The sequence below is a fragment of the Pongo pygmaeus genome, chromosome 2, assembly GCF_028885625.2.
Source record: "Pongo pygmaeus isolate AG05252 chromosome 2, NHGRI_mPonPyg2-v2.0_pri, whole genome shotgun sequence".
In the NCBI taxonomy this organism is placed as follows: Eukaryota; Metazoa; Chordata; class Mammalia; order Primates; family Hominidae; genus Pongo; species Pongo pygmaeus.
The window spans coordinates 196,137,703-196,164,722 of NC_085930.1; the positions used below are offsets into that span (position 1 = coordinate 196,137,703).

The 27,020-nt window shown below is 46.6% G+C and overlaps 1 protein-coding gene across 4 annotated transcripts in view; it reads left to right on the forward strand.

Annotated features, from left to right (window-relative positions):
* Window positions 1-1,116: 1,116 nt before the first annotated feature.
* The window catches only part of ST6GAL1 (ST6 beta-galactoside alpha-2,6-sialyltransferase 1), a 152,921-nt gene continuing 127,017 nt past the window's right edge, over window positions 1,117-27,020 (forward strand). For 2 of the 4 annotated variants that reach the window (XM_054480236.2, XM_063662502.1), the window contains exon 1: window positions 1,117-1,449. The gene's annotated coding sequence lies outside the window, so the exon portion shown is untranslated. The remainder of the gene's footprint in view (window positions 1,450-27,020) is intronic. The other 2 variants (XM_063662501.1, XM_063662503.1) reach the window with 1 other exon arrangement.

Genomic DNA, 27,020 nt, shown 5'->3' on the forward strand with positions numbered 1-27,020 from the left:
CAAAAATGCCTCAGGGGCAGCAGGGAAGGGAATGACAGTATCAGCAGAAGGGAGCCAGGATCAGGACAGGGAGGAAGCAGCGTTTGGAAGAAGGGTGCTGGGGACAGGGTGCGGACGTAACTTCCCTTTCCAAGGTTGGTGATGGGGGGTAGGCACCTCATTTGGAGACAGAACTCTGGGCCTGGGCTTCAGGCATTTTAAGTGTGCACTGGACTTTGTGTTCCCAGAGGACCCCCAAACCTTCCAGTATCTCCTTCCTTTCCCCCTTCCCACCCAGCACACAGCCTGGTGCCTAGTGTGCACTCAGTAGACAACTGGCATATGACTATTGCCTCTGGTAGTCGCATCCTCTCTTTGGGCTATGGGAGGCTGGAGTGGAGGCCTTAAAGGCCCCTCCCGCCCTCCTGTTGGGCAGTTTTTCTGTCTTAGGGAAATCACTGGGGCTATCGGGGATGGTCAGTACGCAGCTTGGTTAATCCTCTTTCCTTCCCCAGCAGCCCCACCGTCGTCCGGGTGAAAAGAAAGAACCTCGCTCCCTTCACCATCCGGCTTGAGGCTTCGGTCTTTCAGCTTGCAGCTTGGGGTGGAAGCCTCTGGGTGCAGGGGTTCGAGGACGCTCCTCTCCTTCTGTATTTGCCATTTGAGAGCGCCCAGTAGGAGCCATGCCTCAATGTTAGGCGGTTAATGCCAAACGCAGTGAAAGATTTTGTTCTTTCCTATTCTAGATAAGAGCAATAGGAGTCTTCGGAGAGGTTAAGCGACTTCCTCAGGGTCTCGCAGTCAGCCGGTAGCAGAGACCGGGTGTACAGTGCCCAAATGTTAGGACCAAAAGCCGGACACTGCTGGATTGACCCCTCGCGGCCAAGCTGGGAAGAGGCATTTAGGGGTCCTGGCGCAGCCGCGTGGCCCCTCCCACTCGGCCCTCGATCCACCCTCCTTGAGGGCAGGCAGGATTCTAGCATCACTCAGTGCCTTCATCAGGAATCTTTAACCCCAAGCCCACTCGCTAGCGACCTCCAGGCCGGTTTGGGGCGCGGTGTGGCCGGTGGCGAGAGGTGGAGTGGGGGCGGAGACCGACCCAGTCTTCGCAACTCTATTTGCATACGGAGGCGACTCGCTTCCTTCCCGCCCCTCCGCCGCGCTCTTCTTCCTTCCTTCTCCAGTCCCTTCCACTCTGCGTCTTCTGTCCCCCGTTCTTCCCCAGCGGACCCCTCCTCCGAGACTCCCTAGTGGGGTTCCCAGCTCCCGGGCGCTCCTGCCCTTGCCGAGCGCGTTTTCTGGAGTCACCTGGGGGAGGGGAGTCCTGGGCAGGGCCGGGCTGAGGAAGACGCCTGGGGCACTGCCCGGCGCTAACAAAGGGAGCCGGTACCGACCGGCGTGGGCGCGGAGCGGGCGGCCGCCACCGAGCGGGCTGAGCAAACGCAGCCTCCGCGGCCGAGAGTGCAGCGAGTGAGTAGGGGGTGCGGTGGGCGGCGGCGCGGCCCGGCCCGGGCTATCCCGGGAGGAGTGTGATGCAAAGGGGCGCGGGAGGATAGCGGAGCCGCGGGGCCAGTGGCGCGCGTAGGGCGCAGGGAATCTCTCTCCAGCTCCGCCTCAGCTGCCTTGGCTCCGGGGCTGGCCGCCTTTTGGCTGGGGGTGTGTGTATTTTTGTCCGGGCCAAAGCGCCACCCTGGCTTCTCTCTGGCTCCGCGAGCCTGCGGATCCACAACAAACCCACGTGCACGCAGCCCCGGGGAACACGGATTTCTCCACGGCACCGTCAGTATTGGGTGGGGTGGCGGGGGGGCGGTGCGCCTTGCAGAGTCCGGGTTCCTTCAAATCCTGCCTTCTGGGTTTACGGATCGACAAATAGAGGCCCGCGGCAGCGGAGAGGGCACAGGCACCATAACAAACGCACGTGCGCCCTGCCCGGAGATCTGGACGCACCGCAAACCCTTAGGGGCCGCCCTGCGGTGCCGAGCCATTGTCTCAGCCTCGGGGGAGGGAGTGGCTCTAGAGGCGCCACTTGCTGGAAGAGGGCGAGAGAGACATTTAAAAGGTACCGCTTGGGCGTCAGACTAAACTGCCAGACTTAAAAAGGGAAACCAAAACAAGAAAGCAGCTACAAAAAGGTTACTCCAGGCTGAGAGTCGGTCCCCGGCCGTGGCGGATTCGTTTGGGTGAAGTGGACCACCCCTCACCTTCACCTCCTGGAGGTCTCTTAGAGATGTGGGTTGGGTTAAGTCTAAGGGTGCCCGTCAGAAAAAGAGAGTGCTGGGCGCACTATTGTCCCCGCATTCCGGCGATTCCCTCTGTGGGGGATATTTTGGGCGCTTCCTCAGCCTGCGGGAAGAATGTACGCGTCGCCCAGTGCGGTCTTGCGCTTTGCCTCTAAGGCCCGTGTCCGTGTGCCCAGACACTCCAGATGTCACTAGCCCCTTTTGGCTTGTTAATGCATTTTCGCAAGCAAGGCCAGCCGAAACCTCGTGTTCTAGCTGGGGACGTGCAATTTTCAATTCTGAGTTTATTTGAAAGAAATTCCGAGGTCCGGAAAGAGAGGACTCTTGTTTGTTTTGCTTTTTCTTTGCTTACGTATGCTCAGCTCAGCTTTGCAGATGTTAATCAGACACGATCTGCAGCAGGGAGATGGTTTCGCGGTGAATTGGTCTCTGAGGCGATGGTGTTGGTGCAGGTTGTGGGCGTGCAGTGTGAGCAGGAATGGAGGCGCCGCCGCCCCAGTGTGTGCCTGCTGAGCGGGCGGGCTGCTGCCTCACCTTGGCTAGTGTGGCTGAAGATTAACCTGTCCCCGGGGGGAACTGGAGAGCCTCCAATCCTATTCCACTGTTATTGAAAAGGTCTAGAGAGCATCTGGGGAACCTTCTCATTTTACAGGCAGGAAGCTGAGGCCGGAGAGTTCAGCCACTTGTCCAAGTTTAAACCGGGTGAAACGGGCCACAGAGAGAACACTGGAGTGTGGGTCTCCCAACTCCCACTGCATCGCTCTGCGGGCAACTAAAGGCAAAACCGGGATTCTGTGATTGGCTTAAAAGGCAGTGGCCTTAGGCAGAATAGGGTTAAACAAAGAGTAATTCAAATCGAAAGCTGCACCCTTCCATTATCCGTTTCAAGAGTTCTTTATTCTGTTGAGAAAAAATAGATTTAGTAATTCCTTACTCTACTTCTAGCCTTTCAAAAGCTTAGTTATTTTTCTGTCCTGGCTGCCCCTTCCCCTCAAATTGGAATAAGGCCAGCTATGGAGACTCAGATGTTTTGCCTCTCATCCTTGTGCCAGGAGGCCTTTCTTTGGGCAAAAGCACGGGCTGTTGACATCAGCCCCACAGGGAAGAAAGTGTCTCTTAGCAAGCTACTCCTGAGCCACTCGTGGGAGAACAAAGCGTTGTTTTCATTGATCTTATTAAAGTTACTTTTTTTTAATGAGAGTCCCATGGAAGTAGCTGCTTATTTGTGTACTTGGCAAAGAAGTAGGAAAACCAAAAAAACACTGAGAAGCCGGATTTCCCCAAAGTTAACGTGTTGTTTTGCACTGTCCCTGTTATCTCCTAGTTAACGCTTGTTTCTTTTCCTTAGAGTTTCCAGCGTGTTTCACTCTCAGTGTGATTCTGGTAGCAACAGGAGGCAGCCGGATGCCTAGGCAGATAGGGGCGGGTACCCGGTGAAGCCCCCACCTCCAGGCCAAAGACAGTTTAAAGCCTGAAAGCCAAGCTAAGAGTTAAATCCTCAGACCAGAGTGAGAACTTGTCTGTTTGTCGTGCTTTCCCCTAATTGATCCCTACCTTTCACCTATTTTACATATACCCACCTTTTCCTAATTGGTTTTCTATGCTGCCGTGCCCACCTTTGAGTGGTGTCTTTGCTTTAATCTTTTTTGCATACTCACAAACCGGTCAGCATGCACTCCCTATTCTGAGTCCATAAAAGGCCCCTGACCCAGCCACACTGGGGAACTTTTCCGTCTTCAGGTAGGGGACCAACCCGGTGTCCCCTCTCTGCTGAAAGCTGTTTTCAACACTCAATAAAATTCTTATCTGCCTTCCTCTCCCTTCAATGTCCAGTGTATCCTCATTATTCTTTGGTGTGCTGCAAGAGCTCGGAACCACCGAACGCGGGTACAAGCTATAATACAGTGAGCTGGGACACACCTGCATGGCCGAGCGAGGCACAGGTGGGGCGTTGCTGGCTGGAGGACCAAGAAGAAAAATCCTACATCAATTCCTCTTGGCACTGCAGTATAGTTTTCTCACCAGGACGCTGACCCTGTAAGGAACTTCAGAAATCATGTGACTGGACCCTTTTACTTTCCAGATGGGAAAACGGAGGCCTAGAGAAGAGAAATTACTTGCCCATGATACACAACAACGCGTGGTCTACTTTTAGTGCACCTTTTTGCGTAAAAGGGAAATGGTTGCATCAAACCAGTAGTTGGTACTCCAGAGAAAAGCCAAAGTTATGGTTGTTATAACAACACCCTTTAAGTCAGAGAACCAATTCCTTACGGATTTAAATAGGTTTGATTATTAAGCAAAGCCAGGGATCCCAGTGGTGGGTATGCTGAATAGTGCAGTTATCTCTGGGGATCAGCTTTCTTTAGTGTTTGCTGAACGGTTCACTTTACTCTTGTGCTGGGTTCCTCCATGTCTCTCTGTCTTGTGCTTCCCCATTTAGGGGCTGCTTTGTATGAAATCATAAAGCAACAGGCAGTGAGAAGACAGAAGAGAGAGGCAGCACTTAGCTGTTCATGCTACTTAACCTCTTGGGCTCCAGTTTCCTTCTTTGTACAGTGAGAATCCTTGCCCAGTCTCTGCATAGGCTGTTCCAGCGGAGCGGAAGATGCTCAGGCCATAGGAGGGGTTTGGGGTCATATTCCTGTCTCCAGTATTACTTTAAAACCAGCAGGCTGGGCCAGGCACGGTGGCCCACTCCAGTAATCCCAGCACTTCAGGAGGCCAAGGAGGGAAGAGTTCGAATTCCTTGAACTCAGCAGTTTGAGACCAGCCTGAGCAACAGAGTGAGACTACCTCCCCCACCGCCATCTCTACAAAAAATAAAAGAACCAAATTAGCTGGGCGTGGTGGCACACTCCTGTGGTCCCAGCTACTTGGGAGGCTGAGACAGGAGAATCGCTGGAGCCTGTGAGGTGGAGGTTGCAGTGAGCCGAGATCTCACCACTGTACTCCAGCCTGGGGACACAGCGAGACCCTGTCTCAAAAACAGAAAACAGAACAAAACAACAACCACAGAAAACCAGCAGGCAGCCTCTGCGTTGTGTAAAGTGAGGGGAGTAAGGTGTATGAATCTCCTGGGGTTGTTGAGGGCATTAAGTCACATGACGCATTCTTATGACTGGTCAGACCTCTTGGCAGGCTTGAGTGCTTACCAGCTTTTAAAAATTTTCATTTATTTATTTATTTATTTTTATTTTTTCAGACGGAGTCTCGCTCTTTTCCCCAGGCTGGAGTGCAGTGGTGCGATCTCGGCTCACTGCAAGCTCCGCCTCCTGAGTTCATGCCATTCTCCTGCCTCAGCCTCCCGAGTAGCTGGGACTACAGGTGCCCACCACCACGCCCGGCTAATTTTTGTATATTTAGTAGAGATGGGGTTTCACCTTGTTAGCCAGGATGGTCTCGATCAAAAATTTTATTTTTTTTTATCTTTTATTTTGGGTTCAGAGGTACGTGTGCAGGTTTGTTATACAGGTAAACTTGTGTCATGGGGGTTTGGTGTACAGAGTATTTAGTCACTCAGGTACTAAACCTAGTACCCAGTAATTCTTTTCCCTGCTCCCTTTCCTCCTCCCACCCTCCACCCTTCAAGAAGGCCCTGGTGTCTGTCGTTTCCCCTCTTTGTGTCCATGTGTTCTCATTATTTAGCTCCCACTTATAAGTAAGAACATGTGGTATTGGTTTTCTGCTCCTGCATTAGTTTGCTAAAGATAATGACCTCCAGCTCCATCCATGTTCCTGCAGAGGATATGATCTCATTCTTTTTAACGGCTGCATAGTATTCCATAGTATATATATGTACCACATTTTCTTTATCTAGGCTACTGTTGATGGGTATTTAGGTCTTTGCTGTTGTGAATAGTGCTGCAGTGAACATATGCGTGCATGTGTCTTTATGGTAGAACAATTTATATTCCTTCGAGTATTTACTCAGTAATGGGATTGCTGGGTCAATGGTAGTTCTATTTTTAGTTTTTCGAGCAATCCCCACACTGCTTTCTACAATGGTTGAACTAATTTACACTCCCACCAACAGTGTATCAGCATTGCCTTTTCTTTGCAACCCTGCCAGCGTCTGTTACTTTTTGACTTTCTGATAATATCCATTCTGACTGGTGTGAGGCCAGCTTTTAAAGGGGTAGGGAATGTTAGTGGGGGAATGACCCCATAGGGTAAGCTCATGTGCTTAGATTAGAAGACCTCACCTGTCACAAAGAGGTGTAAAGCAAGGCCTGCCAAACTATCAAGGGAGGCTTTGAGTAGTTGTGAAGTTTGTGTGACTCTAAGATGACTAGAACTAGTAAAAAAAAAAAAAAAAAAAAATTAAAACCAGAACCTTCACACATAAGTGAGTAAAATCTCAAGTCATTCTATTTATGTGTTCTGTATTTACTGACAAACAGGTGGTGGGGGTGGAGGGGGTCTTGTGCTTAGCCTGGGATTACAAAGAGCATGGAGACCCACCCGTTCTTTGCCTGAGGGAAGCCCAGCCTAGCTCCACCACCCTTGCTTAAAACACTTTTGGCTCTCCCTTAGAAATTGCTCTCAGGAGCCCAGAGAAAATTGATCTAATTTATCTCAGTATTGACCTCTGGGGTCCCCTTCTCTTCATGAATAAAGGCAAGAGCAGGTGGTAAATGACAGAGTACAAGAGGGAAGGCTTCAGAGAAAATCTGGTCCTTCATACATACGAGGACATGGTTGCATTAAAAATATACAGGAATAATTCATTAATGAAATTCATAGTAATTGTTCTGGACCATTAGATTCCTAAGAATTTAGACAGGGAATTAGTTGCTCCGATGTAGTATCAGTGATTTGTTCTATAAAAACTGAATTAGAGGCAAATGAATTTTTTCTTGCTTGTCTGCAGAAAACTATACGATGGCATTCTGACTCCTATAGATGTATTTTTGATAGGCTTATATGTAACAGTAGCATTGAGCAGTGCAGTTTCACCATATTAAAATACTGAGATGATTTTCTAAGTAATTATTATACTAGAAAGGTCAGGTTAGCCTTCAGAGTCAATGTAGTGATTTAAATTTTATTTATTCTGATTATAAAAATAAAGCTAGGGGCCGGGCACAGTGGCTCATGCCTGTAATTTCAGCACTTTGGGAGGCCGAAGCAGCTGGATCACCTGAGGTCAGGAGTTCAAGACCAGCCTGGCCAACATGGTAAAACCCCATCTCACAAAAATCAGCCGGGCATGGTGGGCGGGTGCCTGTAATCTCAGCTACTTTGGAGGCTGAGGCAGGAGAATCGTTTGAACCCTGGAGGCGGAGGTTGCAGTGAGCCAAGATTGCATTACTGTACTCCAGCCTGGGTGACAGAGCAAGACTCTGTCTCAAAAAAAAAAAAAAAGACTTGACCGTTGAGGATAATTTGGAAAGTACTGTACAAAAAAGCAGAGAGAAACAGAAAAAAATTCCGCTATCCAAAGACAACCCCTCTTAACAGTTGGCAATTTTCCTTCTTCTTTTTTTTTTAAATGGATTTATTTTTTGTAAATGGTTGAGAACATACTGTATGTGCAGTTATGTCTCTTGCCTTCTTGCTTAACCTTCCCATATATACATTTCATGGTTAACATTGCATTAAAGCTGTATCCTTTCATTCGTCACCCATATCAGCTGTTCGGCATCTCCAAGGTTGTGTGGGCCCCTGGGATCTGATCATTTCAGTGAGGGCCTATAAAATTTCAGGAGCCTCCAACTGCCTCTGCCTTTCCCACTGTTGCCTCAGATGTTCAGCTGTCACCCATCGGTTCTTGAGAAGTCTACAGGTACTGACAGTACAGTGGGGAGAGAAGAGCCCTGCTCATGGTGTTGAGTTCCAGTCTGCCCTTGTGACCTTCAAAAACTTAACTTTAATACCCCAGTCTTCAACGTCTGCATGTGTTAAATGAGCAGCTCCAGGGTCACATTAATTTATTCACCACATATTTGAGTGCCCACTCTAAACCAAAGACAAATAAGAAGAGCTTAGTTTTTTAGAAGCTGATAGTTCAAAGGAGGAGGCAGGGGTAACAAGAGATTAGTGTGGGATGCCGTGTGACCTTGAGGAGGGAGTCACCAATGACTGGAGCAGTGGGAAAGGCCTCCTGCATGAGGCCACACTGGACAGCCAACCACATCTAACTTTCGCTTATTGTAATTGACACTGTGATTAAAATATCTGTGAAGAGCCAGGTGTGGTGGCTCACTCCTGTAATCCCAGCACTTTGGGAGGCTGAGGAAGGCAGATCACCTGAGATCAGGAGTTCGAGACCGGCCTGGCCAACATGGTGAAACCCTGTCTCTACCAAAAATACAAAAAACTGCCAGGCGTGGTGGCCAGGGTGCCTATAATCCCAGTTACTCGGGAGGCTGAGGTGGAAGAATTGCTGGAACCTGGTAGGCAGAAGTTGCAGTGAGCTGAGATCGCACTACTGCACTCCAGACTGGGTGACAGAGCGAGACTCTGTCTCAAAATGAAATGAAATGAAATAAAGTAAAATATTTATGAAGGAATCTCTGTTCATTTTCCAGATGATTCCCATAGGATAGTCCTAAAGTTGAAATTAGTGGGTTATACTTTAAAGGGTATGACCATTTTTAAAAGTTCATGGATTTAGTTCAATTACCTATAAAGTCTTAAAGTAGCTAAATATCTATTGTGGGAATGGGAAAAACTAACAGCACAAGCAATTCGGGATTTGCATTCTTGCCCACTATGTATCACTTGTGTAGACTTGGACAAGCTACTTAAGCTTACTAAGTTTCAATTTCCTTCTCTGTAAAATGGGGATAACAGACCTTATCTCATAGGGCGATTATGAGCATTAGATGAAATCGTGGGTAAAAGGCTCAGTACAGTGCCAGGTATACAAGAAGCATTCAGTTAAGTAATAGCTGTTATTGTTATAACTGAGGTTTTCACAAGCCGCACGCTTTTGCTCCTGATATTTTTTCATACCATGACAGCAGGCCATTGTTTGGTTTTCTGTGCTGAGGGAAGCAGAAAGTTAATTAAAATGGAAACCCCCACCAAGTGACAAGTTGAGAGAGAAATGATCACTCACATGATACATCAGAAAAAAAAAGTCTTTTTTATTATGGAAAATTTCAAACATACAAAAGCACAAAGAAGAGTGTAAGGAACCCTGTATCATATCACCTGGCTTCAACTATGACTGAAACGCATGGCTGATCCGTAACCCCATCGTCAACCCCAGATTACACGAAAGTACATCCCAGACATCTTATCAGCCGAGCCATAGCTATTTCAGTCACATGATGCATATTTGAGGCACTGAGTTGTGCTGGCTAGGAGCCTGTCTCTGCTGTCGCCGTCATGGGACTGTGTGTGTGTATGTGTGTGTAGGGAGGATTGGGAGTTAGGAGAGAGACAGAAAGTCAACCTAGGACCTTTTTTTTTTTTTTTCTTTTTTGAGACAGGGCCTTGCACTGTCACCGAGGCTGGAGTGCAGTGGGATGATCATGACTCGCTGCAGTCTCTGACCTCCCAGGCACAAGCGATCCTCCTGCCTCAGCCTCCGAGTAGCTGGGACTACAGGCACGCACCACCACACCCAGTTAATTTTATTTATTTTTTTTGTAGAGATGGGTGTCTCACCGTGTTGCCCAGGCTTGAACTCCTGGGCTCAACTGATCCTCCTGCCTTGGCCTCCCAAAGTGCTGGGATTACAGGCATGAGCCACTGTGCCCAGCTTCCAACCTGGGCACTTCTTAAGCTTTACTGCCCAAGTAAGGAGGCCTTGCTGTGTCGCAAACAGACAGGGTGGAGGGAGCACTGAATTCGGAGTCAGGAAACCTGATTTCAAATAAGGGCCCCACCCCTTAATGGATTTATGCTTTTAGAAAGTGACTTTTGAATTTCTTGGAGCATATTTGTAAACATTTTGTGAGTATTAAATGAGATAACCCATGTGACAGCTCAAGTGGCTCAATATGAGTTGGACCTAAATCAGACTCGAGCCCAGCCTTCCCTTCCTGGGAGGCAGCCTCCATATGCAGTTTAGGTCCCTGACTGCCACCTGCAGCCTCACCAGAATGCATTCAGGGAGCGTTGCTGCCGGTCTCTCATGCCGAAGATGTGGTGGTAGCTCAGATGAACACCTGACACACACAACGCCCCATGCTTGCAAATCTCCCATCCCCTCTGTTAGTCCCTTCCCTTTGCTTTATGGATGAGGGCGGGGGACCTAGAGAAGGTCCCAGTCCTTGGTAGCAGGCCCTCTCTCACACCCCTTCTATGGGAAGACAGGGTCCCTTTTCCACCTCTGATTTTAATGATTCTTGGTCTCCTCTAACTTGCTGTTACACCCAAGTAGGAATTTTTGACTCAAATAAAATAGGAAAGTCTATCCGATTTAGTAATCAAGTCAAAGTCCTCTCCTTAATCCACTGGGACACCCATTATTTCAAGACCTGGACTGTGACTTGTGGTCTCTGGCTGTTGGTGGCTAGCTCTCTGACCTCGGACAAATGCATGCCACCCTGGGTATGCCACCTCAGAGAATCAACTCTCAGCCCTGTGTAGCCCCTTCCAGCTCTGAGATTATCAAATGAAACATATATGTAGGACTGGGAGGCTTCTTCACATAAATAATAAATGAAATGGTTTTTTTTTTAGAATATTCAAATGGGGTAAAAAATTAACCCCTCAGCTTATGCCATTCCTCCCTCATTCCACTTCTCTTTGCAGTGACTACCGTTTGAAGTTGGATGTCTGTCCTTCCAGCCCCTTTGTACACATTTATAGTGTATTTATGGTTATATGCAAATACATTTTTAAAACTCAGTAGATGGATTACGATCAAACTTGTTCAACCTGTGGCGTGCGGGCCGCGTGTAGCCCAGGATGGCTTTGAATGCGGCCCAACACAAATTCGTAAACTTTCTTTAAAAATTATGAGTTTTTTTGTGTTTTTCTTTTTTCTTTGATCTCATCAGCTATCATTAGTGTTAGTGTGTTTTATGTGTGGCCCAAGATAATTCTTCCAATGTGGCCCAGGGAAGCCAAAAGATCGGACATTCCTGGCATTATCCTAGTCCATTTACAAACTTGCCTTGTTCATTTTACTGTATGTATTGGAGGTCTTCCCATGTCAGTGTTTATTTTTTTTTTCATAGCTGCATTGCATTCTATATTTTGAATGTGTTTACCTTACCAATCTTCTGTTGATGGACATTTATGTATTCCCATAAAAATATATTTCGAAGTGTTTTTAGACCTCAAACATATGGAAAGATGGTTGTAAATGTCAGTGGGTTAAATGAACCTAGTCCATCAAGTTCTGGAAAGGATGGTGAGAGAGTGGGCACAGAAACACTGGGGTCTGCACTCTGGAAAGCTGAATTGAAGGGCTCTCAGGAAGCTACCAAGAGGCTGTTTGCATGGAAGGTTATTTTTGGAGGTAGCCTGCCTGGTTTGGTGTCCTCAGCTTGAAGTGCAAAAACTGAGCTGCGTCATCCCGTTCCCCTCCCCCTCCCACCATCCTTGGGCCTTCCAAGTTTGTTTCTGGTCTCAGGATCAGGAACAGGACCTCGTGGGAGAATTGGCACTTAAGTGGTAGGGAGGGAGGAGAGAGAGCTGAAGAAAAGGAGTGTTTGATCTTGGGCTCTGGAGGAGAAATTGTTACAGTTATATTGTACTTTGTCTGGTTGTTCAAACCTACCTGGAGTGTTATGCTTTCCTGGGTCCCCTCCAGAGAGTGATAAAATGATGCACACCCAGAAATTGGCTACTTGGATGACAGTGGCTTAGGACAGCATATCGGAGGTGGAATAAATGTGGAAACTAGGACTTTCTAGTTTGCAAGAGATAAAAATAAGAGGCATCCTTTTCATGTGGAAGAAATCACACTTCATTAGAGTCACACTGAGTGGCTGCTGCAGAGGGGAGAAGCAAGATGGGGGTGGGTGAGGAGGGGAAAGAGTTGCAGGAAAACAAATAAGGGAGAACTGACTTAATGGAGCTACTCAACAATGGAACAAGCTATGTTACAAGGAAGCCACTGCCGTGTTATAAAGTGATCCAAGCAAAAGTTGCAAGTAGGCTGGGCACGGTGGCTCACGCCTGTAATCCCAGCACTTTGGGAGGCCGAGGCAGGCGGATCTTGAGGTCAGGAGATCGAGACCATCCTGGCTAACACAGTGAAACCCCGTCTCTACTAAAACTACAAAAAATTAGCCGGGCGTGGTGGTGGGTGCCTGTAGTCCCAGCTACTTGGGAGGTGGAGGCAGGAGAATGGAGTGAACCCAGGAGGCGGAGCTTGCAGTGAGCTGAGATCGTGCCGCTGCACTCCAGCCTGGGCGACAGAGCAAGACTCCATCTCAAAAAAAAAAAAAAAAAAAAGAAAAGTTGCAAGTAAACTTGTTTGCCATCAGAGGACTTCTGCATTGCAGAGGGGTTGACCTCAATGCCCACTTAGGCCCCCTCCAGCTTTGAGAGTCTGTGACCACGGGGCAAGAAGCAGAAAGGTGCAAACTAGAACTAAAGGGGTGGGACAAGTTATAGACAATGTAATGAAGTAGTTTTCACCTGCTCTAAAAAGGTGGAATAAGATGGAAGCCATCAAAGGAGGCTTAAGCCTTGTTTCCCTTGGATCTTGGCAACTCTCTCCCTGTTCTGTCCTTGGCTTCAGCTCCTTTTGACCTTGTATTCATAAATTATTTCCACAGGAATAAATACATTACATACACTTTGGATGATCAGGAAATCTGGCACCTGGAAAAGTACTGCATGTCCCAGGAGGATGGTTGTAAATTTTTTTCATTGCAGTCTTTGTAAATCTGCATCCGTCTCTTGGTTGATGGAGTTTTCCTTAGTACAGTGCCGAGCTTCCAGCTTTAATTTTAGGAACGCTGTACCCTTTACAACCTCTCGACGGTCCTCTGTGCTGGAATTGAGGGCACCCACCATGTTTAAGGCTGATCCCTTTCTTTCCAGCAAGTGAAGAAGAATGTTTTGACTTAAGTCTTAACCAAGTCTGGTGAAGGAAACGTGGCAAAATTTACCATCTTCTGGGCTTTTGCTGTGTGCCTGGCCCTGATTAGGCATGTTGTGTGTTCTCTCATCCAATCATCATAGGAAGATCTGCTGTGTCGGTATCATTAGCTCCATTTTGCAAATAAGAAAACCAAGCTTCAGAAAGGGCCAGAAACTCATCCAAAGTTTCAGGTGCCCACCACTACGCCCAGCTAATTTTTGTTATTTTTAGTAGAGATGGGGTTTTGCCGTGTTGGCCAGGCTGGTCTCAAACTGCTCACCTCAGGTGATCCACCCACCTCGGCCTCCCAAAGTGCTGGGATCACAGGCGTGAGCCACTGTGCTGGGACTGCAATGCTCATTTTTAGAACATAGATCCAAATAATCCCCATAGTCTGTTGCTTCCAGAGCTTAGTCGAAGGCAGATATGCACATATTAATTACAATATAGTGTGATAAATATTATGATTTGGGTGTGCACAGATGATGGGAAGAAGATCCAGTGAGTTTGGGAAAGACTTCTGGAAGAGGCAACACACAAGCTGTGTCTTAGAAGGTAGTAGCTGTTAGCCTCCGGGAAATGAGCATTTTTGAGGCAGGGGAAGGCTGCAGGAGCAAAGATTTGAGGGTGAGAAATGGCTCATTTTGTATATGTCAGGGAAACACTAGCAGGTTGATATTCCTGGAGAGAAATGCATGAGGCATGAAGTGGCGGGACTTGAGGCTGGAACCATTACATGCGTTATTTAATAGAATTTTCGTAACATTGCATACACTATTATTATCTCAATTTTTAATTTTTTAATTTTAATTTTAATTTTTTTAGATGGAGTCTCACTCTGTTGCTCAGGCTGGAGTGCAGTGGTGTGATCTCGGCTCACTGCAACCTCCGCCTCCCGGGTTCAAGCCATTCTCCTGTCTCAGCCTCCTGAGTAGCTGGGATTACAGGTACACACTACCATGCCTGGCTAATTTTTGTATTTTTAGTAGACACGAGGTTTCACCATGTTGGTCAGGCTGGTCTCAAACTCCTGACCTTGTGATCCGCCCGCCTCAGCCTCCCAAAGTGCTGGGATTACAGGCATGAGCCACCATGCCCGGCCTATTATCTCAAATTAATAGGCGAGGAAACAAAGGTTGAAGGAGATTCAGTGACTTGCTCAAAGTTAGACCGTGAGTGTGTTGAGTTGTGTGGACTTGAACATAGGCCTGCTTGCCTCCAGAGCCCATGTCTCAGCCTCCACTTCAGTGCCTGCAAAGGCAGGCTGTGAAGGTCTGGCTTGCTGGCTAAGACGATTGTTCCCTCTCTTTTAATGTTTCAAGGACAATATCTCTTGCCGAATCCTCTTCTTTCCACCTGCCTCATGGTGTTATCCAACTTTTTGTCAAATTGGGACTAGTGGGTCTGATGTTGACAGGTTTTCTGGGTCTTGGTTCTAGGGTTTACCTTCCTTTTTATCCAGCCAGTCAGTAATCCAGAAATCTTCAAATAAAATCTTTATGTGCCCAACCATGTGTGAAGAGGGAGAAGATTCATTTCGTTTCTCAAAAGATCCAGGTTTATTTGTGAGCCCAGGTAGTGCCTGCGAATCCTTTAGTTTGGAGAAACTCTTTGGGGACTGGAACAGGAACAGCAGTTGGCTGGAGGAACGTGGGGTAATGGGCCTTGAGCTGTCCCTTTAAGGACGAGTAGGAGTTGGGAAGGTGGAGGGGCATAACATGTGAGCAAAATTATTGTCTCACTTAATGGTGAATGGGACATCTTTTGCCTATTCTCCCCATCCTCCAAGATAATTCCTGGGTTAGAGTTGGCTCTCGGGTAGGAGAGGCAGTATGGGGAATTCATTCATGCAAAATCAAGATTATTGAAAACTAATTAATTGGATCCCAAAGACAAGATGATGAAACTACTCAATGAAATAAAAAAGGTAATTACAGAGCCAAGGAAGACATTGAGGATAAAAACAATGTTATTACAGAAAAAGTTAACAGGAAACATAACAGAATCTGTTGAAAATTAAATTGCTAACAGAGAAGGAAGGCTTGAGGAAAATCACAGCCTATGCTGAGAAAAAAGATAAAGCACTTAAATCAAAGATCTAAAGATCATACAAAGGTGAACCTTTAAAAGGGTAATTGGAGAGTCTGTGGAGGCACGCATCGCTTTTGCTCATAATCCATTGGCCAAGACTTAGTCACATAGATAGACACACCTGGCTGTAAGTAACTCTGGGAAAAAGTCTCCAGCTGAGAGGCCATATGCCTTCTTAAAACTCAGTTTTTGGGAAAGCTTTCTGCTACTGAAAGGAAAACCTGGATATTGGGATCAACTAGTATCTGCTTTAAGGGAAGTCATGTTGGTCTCAGACATGACTAAACAGGTTTACAGAGGTCAGGTGAGGTGGCTCATGCCTAAAATCCTAGCACTTTGGGAGGCAGAAGCCTGAGGATCGCTTGAGGCCAGAAGTTTGAGACCAGCTTGGGCAACATAGTGAGACCCTAATGAAAATCATCAGCTGGATGTGGTAGCGCATGCCTGTAGTCCTAGCTACTTGGAAGACTGATGTGGGAGGATCCCTTGCCCGGGAGCTTGGGGCTGCAGTGAGCTATGATTGTGCCACTGTGCTCTGGGCTGGGTGAAAGAGCAAGACCCTATCTCTATTTTAAAAAAAAAAAAATTGTTTACAGAGTTCCGGGGCAAAAGCAATGGGACTGAAGAATTTTACACTCAAATTACTTTGCAAGTATGTCAGGCAGACATCCTCACACATGCAAGAATTTAGGGAATCTAGCACTGAAGAGGCCTTCTCAGGAAACCCACTTGAGGATGAAAAAGATTAATCGACAAACATACTTAGAAGGCCAATTGGTGAACTCTTAATCCGTTCAAATAGAGAAGCAAACCTAAGCAGGGGCAGGGATGGGCAGTGAGGACTAAGGAACAGAATGTGAGGAAGTAGAAAGAATATACCAGAAATAGGGGGTTAGGGGAGACCTGAGGAGATGTTAAGTGCTAACTTTAATTAGAAGTGTTCCTTTTCCTGCTGGGCGCGGTGGCTCACGCCTGTAATCCCAGCACTTTGGGAGGCCAAGGCGGGTGGATCACGAGATCAGGAGATCGAGACCATCCTGGCTAACACAGTGAAACCCCGTCTCTACTAAAAAAAATACAAAAAAATTAGCCGGGCGTGGTGGCGGGCGCCTGTAGTCCCAGCTACTCGGGAAGCTGAGGCAGGAGAATGGCGTGAACCCAGGAGGCGGAGCTTGCAGTGAGCAGAGATCGCGCCACTGCACTCCAGCCTGGGTGACAGAGCGAGACTCCGTCAAAAAAAAATAGAAGGGTACCTTTTCTGGCCGGGCGCGGTGGCTCATGCCTGTAATCCCAGCACTTTGGGAGGCCAAGCAGGTGGATCACCTGAGGTCAGGAGTTCGAGCCCAGCCTGACCAACATGGTGAAACCCCGTCTCTACTAAAAATACAAAAATTATTTTGTACTGGGCATGGTGGCGGGAGCCTGTAATCCCGGCTGCTCGGTGGGGCTGAGGCAGAAGAATGGCTTGAACCCAGGAAGCGGAGGTTGCAGTGAGCTGAGGTCGCGCCACTCTAGTCTGGGCGACAGAGTGAGATTCCATTTAAAAAAAAAAGTGTTCCTTTTCCTTATAAAATAAAATAATAAAATTAGCTATTTTATTTTACTTTAAAAAAACATTATTATTATTTTTTGAGACAGTGTCTCATTCTGTCACCCAGGCTGGAGTGCAGTGGCGCGATCACTGCTCACTGTAGACTCGATCTCCCGGGTTCAAGTGATCCTTCCGCCGGCCTCCGAAAGTGTTGGGATTACAGGTCTGAGCCACTGCCCCTGACCCAAAACAGCTATTGTGTAAAGCAATCCCCATCTATCCTTTCATGCATGCTTTCTTCCATCCTCCACACTTCTATCCATATACAGATATAGAGACTTGAGGAATGATACTAATTCATTTATTTTTTCCTGGATAGAGGGCTCTTGGGTGATTTTTAGCTCTATACAGTTTCGCATATTGATTGACATTTTATAAAATAATGAACTAGTCTTACTTAAATAAGACCACTGAAGCTATTCTGAAAGGCACCATTAAAAACTGGTTCCCAGGGAGTGAAGAGTGGGAGTGGAGATACAGAGGGATGAACACTGTGGGGGATTTGAGAGTCAGTTATGCAAACACCCCACTCTAGGCAGAACAAAATACATTATCAATCAGATGGACAGCCAGGGATTGGGGCCCACATGACAATGGGAAAGGTTTCACCCAGGAGACCGATGGAGTTTTGATAGGTGGAGAATGGGAGAAAGGACCTTTCTGGCCTGGGGGCAGCAGGAGCACGGGCCTGGGGATGAAGGGGCGTGGCATGTCTGGGAGCAGTTTGTTGGTGGTTTGTGGTTGGAGAAGCAAGGATGGAGGAAAACATGGCTGCTGTTCATACAGTGTCCACAGCACACCAGATACTACACATAGATATCTCTAGGTTGCCCAACAACCCTATAGCACAGGTACAATTATCTCTACTGTACACGTGAGGGAACTGAAGTTAAGGGTGAGAGATCTGTGCTTGCTTCAGCAGCACATACACGAAAAGTACAATGATAAAGAGAAGGTGAGCATTAAAAAATAGTGATGTTTATCTGCCCAGAGTCGCATGGTGGTGAAACTGATTTGAGCTCCCTGTGCTGCCTGCACAGGTTTTTTCTAAACCACGCCCATGGTTTTTCTATTGTGCTATGATTTGTGGTGCACAGAGACCGGAATCAGCCACCTTTATGAAACACAAAATGTAAAAATAATTGTGTAGGTAAATATTTTATAAGTAAGTCTATTTTATACATTTATGTTTATGTTTAGATTTGTATTTATTATTATTTACATTTACCTATAAAATAAAACATGTTTTAGATGTAAATTTTGTAGGTAAATTTTTAGGTAAATATGAGCCTACATTATGGTCCAGACTCCACCATCCAGCAGCCGTGTGGCCCCAGGCTACTTAATCAGAACCCTAATTTCCTTGCCTATAAAAGGGGATAATAATTGTGCCACTGCCTAGCCTGAGATTAGTTTTTATGTTCAAATTAGATCATAGACGTTAAGGATGAGACAGTTTGAAAGAGGCACACAGAAGGGTTTGTTATTGCGGACACACCCCTTGCTCTGCTGAGAGCATACATCTGTTAAAGCACCCACAGGTGTCTGTGAAAACGTTCACAGTCATAGACACAGCCCCTACAGGGTTGAAACAAACAACCTGGTCAACAGGCAAGAAACTGTGCTTCCCTGATTCAGATAACCAGCTGGAGGCTGTGGTGAAAGGCAGCAGAGAGTGAGGGAGGGAGGAGGCAGGGAGTGTGTCTGGCTCTCTCCCTGCCTGGGTGAGAGACCGCTCCTGCCTGCCTTCCTGGTTGCTGGGGAATTTCTGGGCCAGAGTTGCGTCGGGATGGCTGTCAACAGCTTGGTGAGGGTGGAGGAGGCTGTTCCAGATGTGCCAAGCTACAGGAATGAATGTTGGAGCTGCCACGCCAGCAGGCCCTGCCATGTCTGGTAGAGGCCAGTGGTCTGAAAGAACGACCAGGAAGGATAGGGTTGTCGGGGGACTTCGGTGGCCAGCTTTATTCTCCAGAAGTACTGATGAGGACAAAGCAAGGCCCTGGCCTCAAAGAAATTGGGCTTCTGACAACACTCATCAAACTGGGCGGGCAGCCAGACCTCTGCACTGAGCTAGTGTGGCTGGAGGCACCTGACGTTTGCTCCGGGAAGGATCAGGATGGTTGTAGGGTGCAGGTTGGGGCCTGGTATGCTCTTGGGGGTTCAGAAACTCTAGTGTGTGTGTATGTGTGTGTGTTTGTGTGTGTGTGTGTATGTGGTCGTTGGAGAGAGACCCAGGCTATTCCATATTGCTGAAGAGATCCGTTTCTTCATTATCTCACTGGTCTCTCTGCTATACCAACACCTTTGGCTCAGCCTCAGCCCCAGCCAGCCTCAGTTCCGGAGGAGCCCCTTCAAATTCATAGCCCACAAAGGAGAGAGAAGACCTCTGATCTCTTGTGCCATGCTCACTATGCTATGTGAAATTTGCTGTGTTAGACCGTGACATCCTGGATGGTGGGGATGATGACCGGTTTCTCTGCACAGCCCTGGGCCCAGTATCCTGCCCAGCCCTTAGGAGCCCTCATGGAATGAGCTCAGCCCCCCTGATGCTCCTGTTTGTCCACTGAGGTAAGGACACATCCAGCCACCAGTGAGTTGAGTGGGTGCTCTCTCGGTAAGATCAAGGTGTGAGAGCAGGCAGTGGATCTGCAGTAGCCCGTGGTGGGAAGCCCGTGAGGCTGTAGTGGGCCCTCCTGCTCCACCAGAGAGAGTCATTTTTCCTACCTGCCAATTCTAGCCTTGGAAATGAAAGCCAAGCAGCCGGGCGAAAGAGGGAAAATTCTCTGGGATGATTCATGGATCTGAGCCCTGGAGGAGAGTCAAGCTTGGGACCTTGTTCTTCTTGTCTTATCCTTTTGGGAACCAGGTTCATAGGAATTTGTTCCAGGTACGAGAGGGAAGAAGGCAGCTAGGGAGCTGTGATGCAGCAGCCAGGCTGAGTTATCAGTTACCTAAGAGCCTGCCTCAGGGATTGCCTTTGTGGACTGCACAGTGCTGGTGCTGGGAGGAGGCTGCCCTTGGGCCTGAGCTGGAGGTGGTGGCTGACGGTGTGAGGAATGAATCCCCAGAAGATGCTTCCTGCCAGAGGGCTTGTGACGACTCCCTTTTTGCTTTTCACAATGAACATCTTATTCTGGGCTGCAAATTTGGATGAGGGGAAAAAACTGGCCAGGAGGAGATGAACCAAAGGCGTCTCACAGGGAATCCTTCTGTACTTGAAGAGTCCTGCCCTTGTCTCCCCAGCCAGATCCAGTGACTCACAGTAGGAGGGCCTGGAGGCAACTCACTGTCTTCTCTGTTAACTACCATTTGCAAGGTCACCTTCCTCAGAAAGACCTTATCATTCAGAAAAAAAACCACACGCTTTGTAGCCAGACAGACTTGGGTTTAAATTCCAGATATGCCACTTCTAAGGTGTGCAAGCTTGGCAGCTTGGCCTCTCTGGTCCTCAGTTTCCCATCTTAGTCTATATTCATCCTTTCTGCCTTATAACATTGGCGTGAGTCCTAGATGTAGTGCCTAACCTAGTTTTGGGCACATGGTTGGAGACCAATAAATCGTGGTTATTTTTAATATCACAGCACATGTTAATGGTTATTCTCAGTTATTGGCCACCTGATGGGCCACTTTGCTAGGGGCTGTGGATATAAAGGGAAATGAGATACAGCCTCTCCCTGGAGGAGCTCTCCGTCTAGGAGGAGAGCCAGGCCTGTGGAAGGGGACACAAAGGAAAGCAAGTTGTACAGGTTGTGGAGGGAGCAGGACGCAGGGGCAGAGAAGGCCAGAAAAGGAGATGATATCCTCAAAGGCTTTAAAAGAATGAAGAAGAATCTGCCAGGCAGTTGGGGCGGGGGCGGCATTGGATCCACTCATCAGGGAGGGCAGAGCTAACAGTGGAGGCTCCCTGGACAGGTGAGCCCTCGGGCTTCCCCTCTCTGTTGGCATTTGAGCCTACTCAGTTTGGGTCAGGATAGAGTCTGCAGTCGTTTCCCAGCAGGTGGTTTTACGTGGGCAGGAACCCGGCCAGGCCTGACTGGGGGAGAGTGTGTTGAGGTGGCACTTGTCATCCCAGTGATCTCTCCATAGGTATCTGGGCTCCAGGCTTAGGGCTAGGAGCAGGAGTGGGCCTCCTCAGAGGGAGTGGGACAGATTACCAGACACGAACTGCAAAGGCAGAGCTCACTAAAGTGCAGGCTCCAGGTAGTGTGGATGGAGGGGCTTCACAAAGTGGTACAAAACTGTTGTTACCAAATTCAGACAGCAGGTAGGTGAGAGGAGGGGTGACCTGTGACTTCTGTGATTGCTGGGAAGTCCAGTGACCCTTTGTGCAGTGCTCAGTGTCAAATAAAAAGAACCGGAGAAAACCACCTTGATGGTTAAGGATACACATTTGTGGTTTTAGTTATTCACAAATGACTCTAAAGTTCCGTGATATGATATGATTGGGTGAATCATTTGGGTGAGATAAAAACAGGATTTTATTTGCTGCATGCATGTCGTGTGTCACTTAGGTGGCAATACAAACAAACATGGAAGCTTTCATTTATTGAATTCTTACCATGTCTAGACATGCTATATGCTTTACAAGTATCTCATTTAGCCCTGGCTCAATCCAGCTCTTTGAACACCATACCTACTCCACAAATCTGAGTGTGACTGTAGAAAAGCATAGTGTCATCCTGAATGGTCCCACTCTAATTCTTTTTTTTTTTTTTTTTGAGATGGAGTTTCGTTCTTGTTGCCCAGGCTGCGGTGCCGTGGGGTAATCTTGGCTTACTGCATGCAGCCTCTGCCTCCTGGGTTCAAGCGATTCTCCTGCCTCAGCTTCAGGCACCTGCCAACATGCCCCGCTCATTTTTTGTATTTTTAGTAGAGACAGGTTTCACCATGTTGGTCAGGCTGGTCTCGAACTCCTGACCTCAAGCGATCTGCCCACATCGGCCTCCCAAAGTGCTGGGATTACAGGCATGAGCCACTGTGCCCGGCCGTAATTCTTGGCCATGACTCTTAAGGGGACATTGGTGGTGTAGGCCATGTCGCTTCATTTTGTTGGTCCATTGGTTCTCAACCCTGGCTGTCATTAGTGTTACTGGTGGGAATTGTTACAAGTATTGCTGCCTGAATTTCTCTCAAACTAACGAAATCAAAGTCTTTGTGAGGTTGACCTGGGCACCAGTATCTCTTTGTTAACCTGTGCTGTTAATTCCAATGAATGATAGTTGAGACCCACGACCATTCCTCTGTCATCTAGATGACTGTTTCGCACCTTTTTCTCTCTCTTCAAGCCTCTAACACCTTCCCTATCCACACTCTCAGTTGATAACCTTGTTTTAAACTTTCCTGAAAAAATAATGGCAGTCGGAGGAAAACTTTCATAACTTTTGTCTTAGTCCATTCAGGCTGTGATAACAAAATACTGTAAACAGGGTGGTTTATAAACAACAGAAATGTATTGCTCATAGTTCTGGAGGCTGGGAAGTCCAAGATGAAGGCACTAGCAGATTCGGCATCCAGTGAGAACTTGCTTCCTAATTTATGGATGGTGCTTTTTCACTGTGTCCTCATATGCTAACAGGGCTCACTAGTTCTCCAGAGCCTCTTTTATAAGGGTACTGTATTAGTCCATGTTGCATTGCTATAAAGGAAAACCTGAGACTGAGTAATTTATAAAGAGAAGAGGTTTATTTGGCTCGTGATTCTGCAGGCTGTACAGGCATGGCACCCGCATCATCTTCTGGTGAGGCTTCAGGAAGCTTTTACTCGCTGCAGGAGGTGAAGAGGGAGGGGGTGTGCCTAGTTTTTCTGCTCCTGGAGAGAGTTGTCTGCATTTGCACCCTGCACTCCCTCTTCTCTCATTCTCATTTAAACTCAATATGATCAGTCTTTTGTACCCATCACACCACCAAAACCACACCGGTCAGGCTCACCAGTATCCTCTCTTGCCAAATCCAGTGGTCAGATCTCAGTCCCTATCTTGACTGATCAGCAGCTTTTGATACAGTTGACCATTCCATCCTCCTTGAAATAGTTTCTTCTCTTGGCTTCTGGAACATCACTGTCTTTGCTTTTTCTCTTCTCTCACTAGGTTCTCCTTCTCAGTTCCTTTTGTTGGCTCATTTTCTTTTCTTTTCCTTTTTTTTTCTTTTTTTTTTGAGAGATGGAGTCTCACTCTATCACCCAGGCTGGGGTGCAGTGGTGCGATCTCAGCTCACTGCAGCCTCCGCCTCCCGGGTTCAAGCGCTTCTCTGTTGGCTTATCTTCACTTGGTCACTGTGGAGTGCCCCCGGGGGTGGCCCTTGGGCTTGGCCTCTTCTCTGTCTCCTCATGCCCTGGCCATCTCATATCATCCATTTACTGACAACCCTCAATTTATATTTCCAACCCACACCTTTCCCCTGAGTTCCATGCTCAGATATTCAACCATCTACTTGACAAGTTTCCTTAGACATCTAATATACATCTCAAATATGACAAGCCCAAAATCGAACTGCTGCTTTTCTCCCTAAAAGAGCCATCCTCATTTCAGTGGACAACAATTTCATCTTTCCATCTTTTAGGGCTTAAACTCTGGAGTCATTCTAAATTCTCTTTCTCTCACGCTGCACCCACTCTGTTAGCAAACCATGTCAGCTGTGCTTTCACAATAAATTAAGAAACAACTACTTATTCAATTCATCAAATTCATGTTGGTCCGGGACAGAAGACCTGTTCTTTCTCTTAGAATTGTTTCTTAACTGAGCCTCCTGCTTATAGTCTTGCTCCTGTGGTATGTTCTCAAAGCAGTAACCAGAGTGATCATTTTAAAAGCTGTAGTAATGTGTCATTCTTCTGCTCAAAAACCAGGAAAGGCTTCCTGTTTTACTCAGAGCCTAGAAAGGCCTACAGGATTCTGTGTGACCCAACCTTCAGACCCTGCAGACTTCATCTCCTGCTCTTTTCCACCCCTTCATTCTGCTTCACCTCACTGAGCCTACTCCTCAGATATAAAGCACACTTTGGTCTCAGAGCCTTTCCACTGCTTCCTGCAGGCAGGACACCTTCCTTCATGTATCCCATTGTTTTCATCTCTTCTTCAGGTTTCTATTTAGATGTCACCTTGTCAAACAGGCCGTTTGACAGCCTTATATAAGATTATAATCTCCTGCCTGTCTCCTCCCACCGTCATACTTGGCTCTCTCCCTTTTATCCTTCCTTGTTGCTCTTCAGTAGCGTAGGTGGCCATCTGAGTTATTACCGTGTCTGTTCTCACTAGGAACTTGCTTCCATGAGGGCAAGGATGTTATCTCTTTTGCTCACAGCTATTTCTTTAGGACCCAGAGCAATGCCTCAGAAATCATAGGCATAATCAACATTTGTTGGCTGAATTTAACAAAATCCTCACAATGACACTTCAAAATTAGTTGGAAAAACCAAAATGTATACATGAGGAAACTGAGACACAGAGAGGTTTTGTTTTTTTTTTTTTTAAATTTTATTTTAAGTTCCAGGATACATGTGTAAGATGTGCAGGTTTGTTACATAGGTAAACATGTGCCATGGTGGTTTGCTGCCCGTATCAGCCCATCACCTAGGTATTAAGCCCCACATGCATTAGCTATTTATCCTGATGCTCTCCCTCCCCCAGGCCCCCTGACAGGCCCCAGTGTGTGTTGTTCCCCTCCCTGTGTCCATGTGTTCTTATTGTTTAGCTCCCACTTATAAGTGAGAACATATGGTGTTTGATTTTCTCTTCCTGTTAGTTTGCTGAGGACAATGGCTTCCAGCTCCATCCATGTCCCTGCAAAGGACATGATCTCTTTTCTTTTTATGGCTGCATAGTATTCCGTGGTATATATGTATCGCATTTTCCTTATCCAGTGTATCATTGATGGACATTTGGGTTGATTCCATATCTTTGCTATTGCGAATAGTGCTGTGATGAATATATGCCTGCATGTATCTTTACAATAGAAGGATTTATATTGCTTTGAGTATGTACTCAGTAATGGGATTGCTGGGTTACATGGTATTTCTGGTTCTAGATCTTTGAGGACTCACCACACTGTCTTCCACAATGGTTGAACTAATTTACATTCCCACCAACAGTGTAAAAGCGATCTTATTTCTTCATAGCCTCACCAACATCTGTTGTTTCGTGGCTTTACTAATTGACATTCTGACTGGCATGAGATAGTATCTTATTGTGGTTTTGATTTGCATTTTTCTAATGATCCATGGTGTTGAGCATTTTTTCGTATGTTTGTTGGCCACATAAATGTCTTCTTTTGAGAAATGTCTGTTTATGTCCTTTGCCCACTTTTTAATGGGGTTGTTTTTTTCTTGAAAATTTGTTTAAATTCCTTGTAGATTCTGGATATTAGAGCTTTGTCAAATGGATAGATTGCAAAAATTTTCTCCCATTCTGTAGGCTGTCTGTTCACTCTGATGATAGTTTCTTTTGTTGTGCAGAAGCTCTTTAGTTTAATCAGATCCCATTTGTCAATTTCTGCTTTTGTTGTAATTGCTTTTGATGATTTTGTCCTGAAATCTTTGCCTGTGCCGATGTCCTGAATGGTATTGCCTACATTTTCTTCTAGGGTTTTTATAGTTTTGGGTTTTACATTTAAGTCTTTAATCCATCTTGAGTTAATTTTTGTATAAGGTATAAGGAAGGGGTCCAGTTTCAATTTGCTGTGTATGGATAGCCAATTTTCCCAGCACCCTTTATTAAATAGGGAATCCTTTCCCCATTGCCAGTTTTTGTCAGGTTTGGCAAAGATCAGATGGTTGTAGATGTGTGGTCTTATTTCTGAGATCTTTATGCTGTCCCATTGGTCTGTGTGTCTGTTTCTGTACTAGTACCATGCTGTTTTGGTTACTGTAGCATTGTAGTATAGTTTGAACTCAGGTGGCTGGATGCCTCCAGCTTTGTTCTTTTTGCTTAGGATTGTCTTGGCTATATGGGCTCTTTTTTGGTTCCATATGAATTTTAAAGTAGTTTTTTTTCTAATTCTGTGAAGAATGTCAATGGTAGTTTAATGGGAATAGCATTTAATCTATTAATTATTTTTGGTGATATGGCCATTTTCATGATATTGATTCTTCCTATCCACAAGCACGGAATGTTTTTCCATTTGTTTGTGTCCTCTCTCTTTTTTTTTTTCCTTTTGAGATGGAGTGTCACTCTTGTCACCCAGGCTGGAGTGCAGTGGTGTGATCTTGGCTCATTGCAACCTCCACCTCCCGGGTTCAAGTGATTCTCTTGCCTCAGCCTCTCGAGTAGCTGGGACTACAGGTGCGCGCCACCATGCCCAGCTAATTTTTGTATTTTTAGTAGAGATGGGATTTCACCAGGTTGGCCAGGATGGTCTTGATCTCTTCACCTTGTGATCCGCCCACCTCAGCCTCTCAAAGTGCTGGGATTACAGGCGTGAGCCACCATGCCTGGCCTGTGTCATCTCTTATTTCCTTGAGCAGTGGTTCGTAGTTCTCCTTGAAGAGGTCCTTCACTTCCCTTGTTAGGGGTATTCCAAGGTATTTTATTCTCTTTGTAGCAATTGTGGATGGGAGTTCATTCATGATTTCGCTCTCTGCTTGTGTTTTGCTGGTGTATAGGAATGCTTGTGATTTTTGAGGTGCAGAGAGGTTAAACGACTTTTTCAGAGTAACACAGCTTGCTAGTGTAGAACTAGGACTCAAACCTGCCAAGTGACTGTGTCCTTAGATCGTCTCTCTATGGAGCCTGGCCTGCACCCACATCTCAACTGCCTTGTTTTTTTCATATCTTGTTGCAAGCAGCCGGTCCCACAGAGTGAGAAAAATCCCTGTGAAAAATGTTACAAGTGTGACTGGAGGTGTAGGAAATGCATACACAAACAAGTCCTTATCTGCAACTTTCAAGTCCAAAAATTTGTGAAAGTCAAGCTTTATTCTTAACCCATTTGGTGGCAAAACCTGATTTGGACTGATGTGAGGCTATTTATAAATCTATGCCTGTAAAATGTTTGTGTGTGTTTTTTTTTCTTCCTGGTAATTAGTATTTCCTTAAAGGCTCTTTCCAGGAACATGCTCAGTTTTAAGACTCGATTAAGATCAGGCACAGCAGGCCAGGCTAAGAGGGGCATGTGTGAAATGCCGTTCT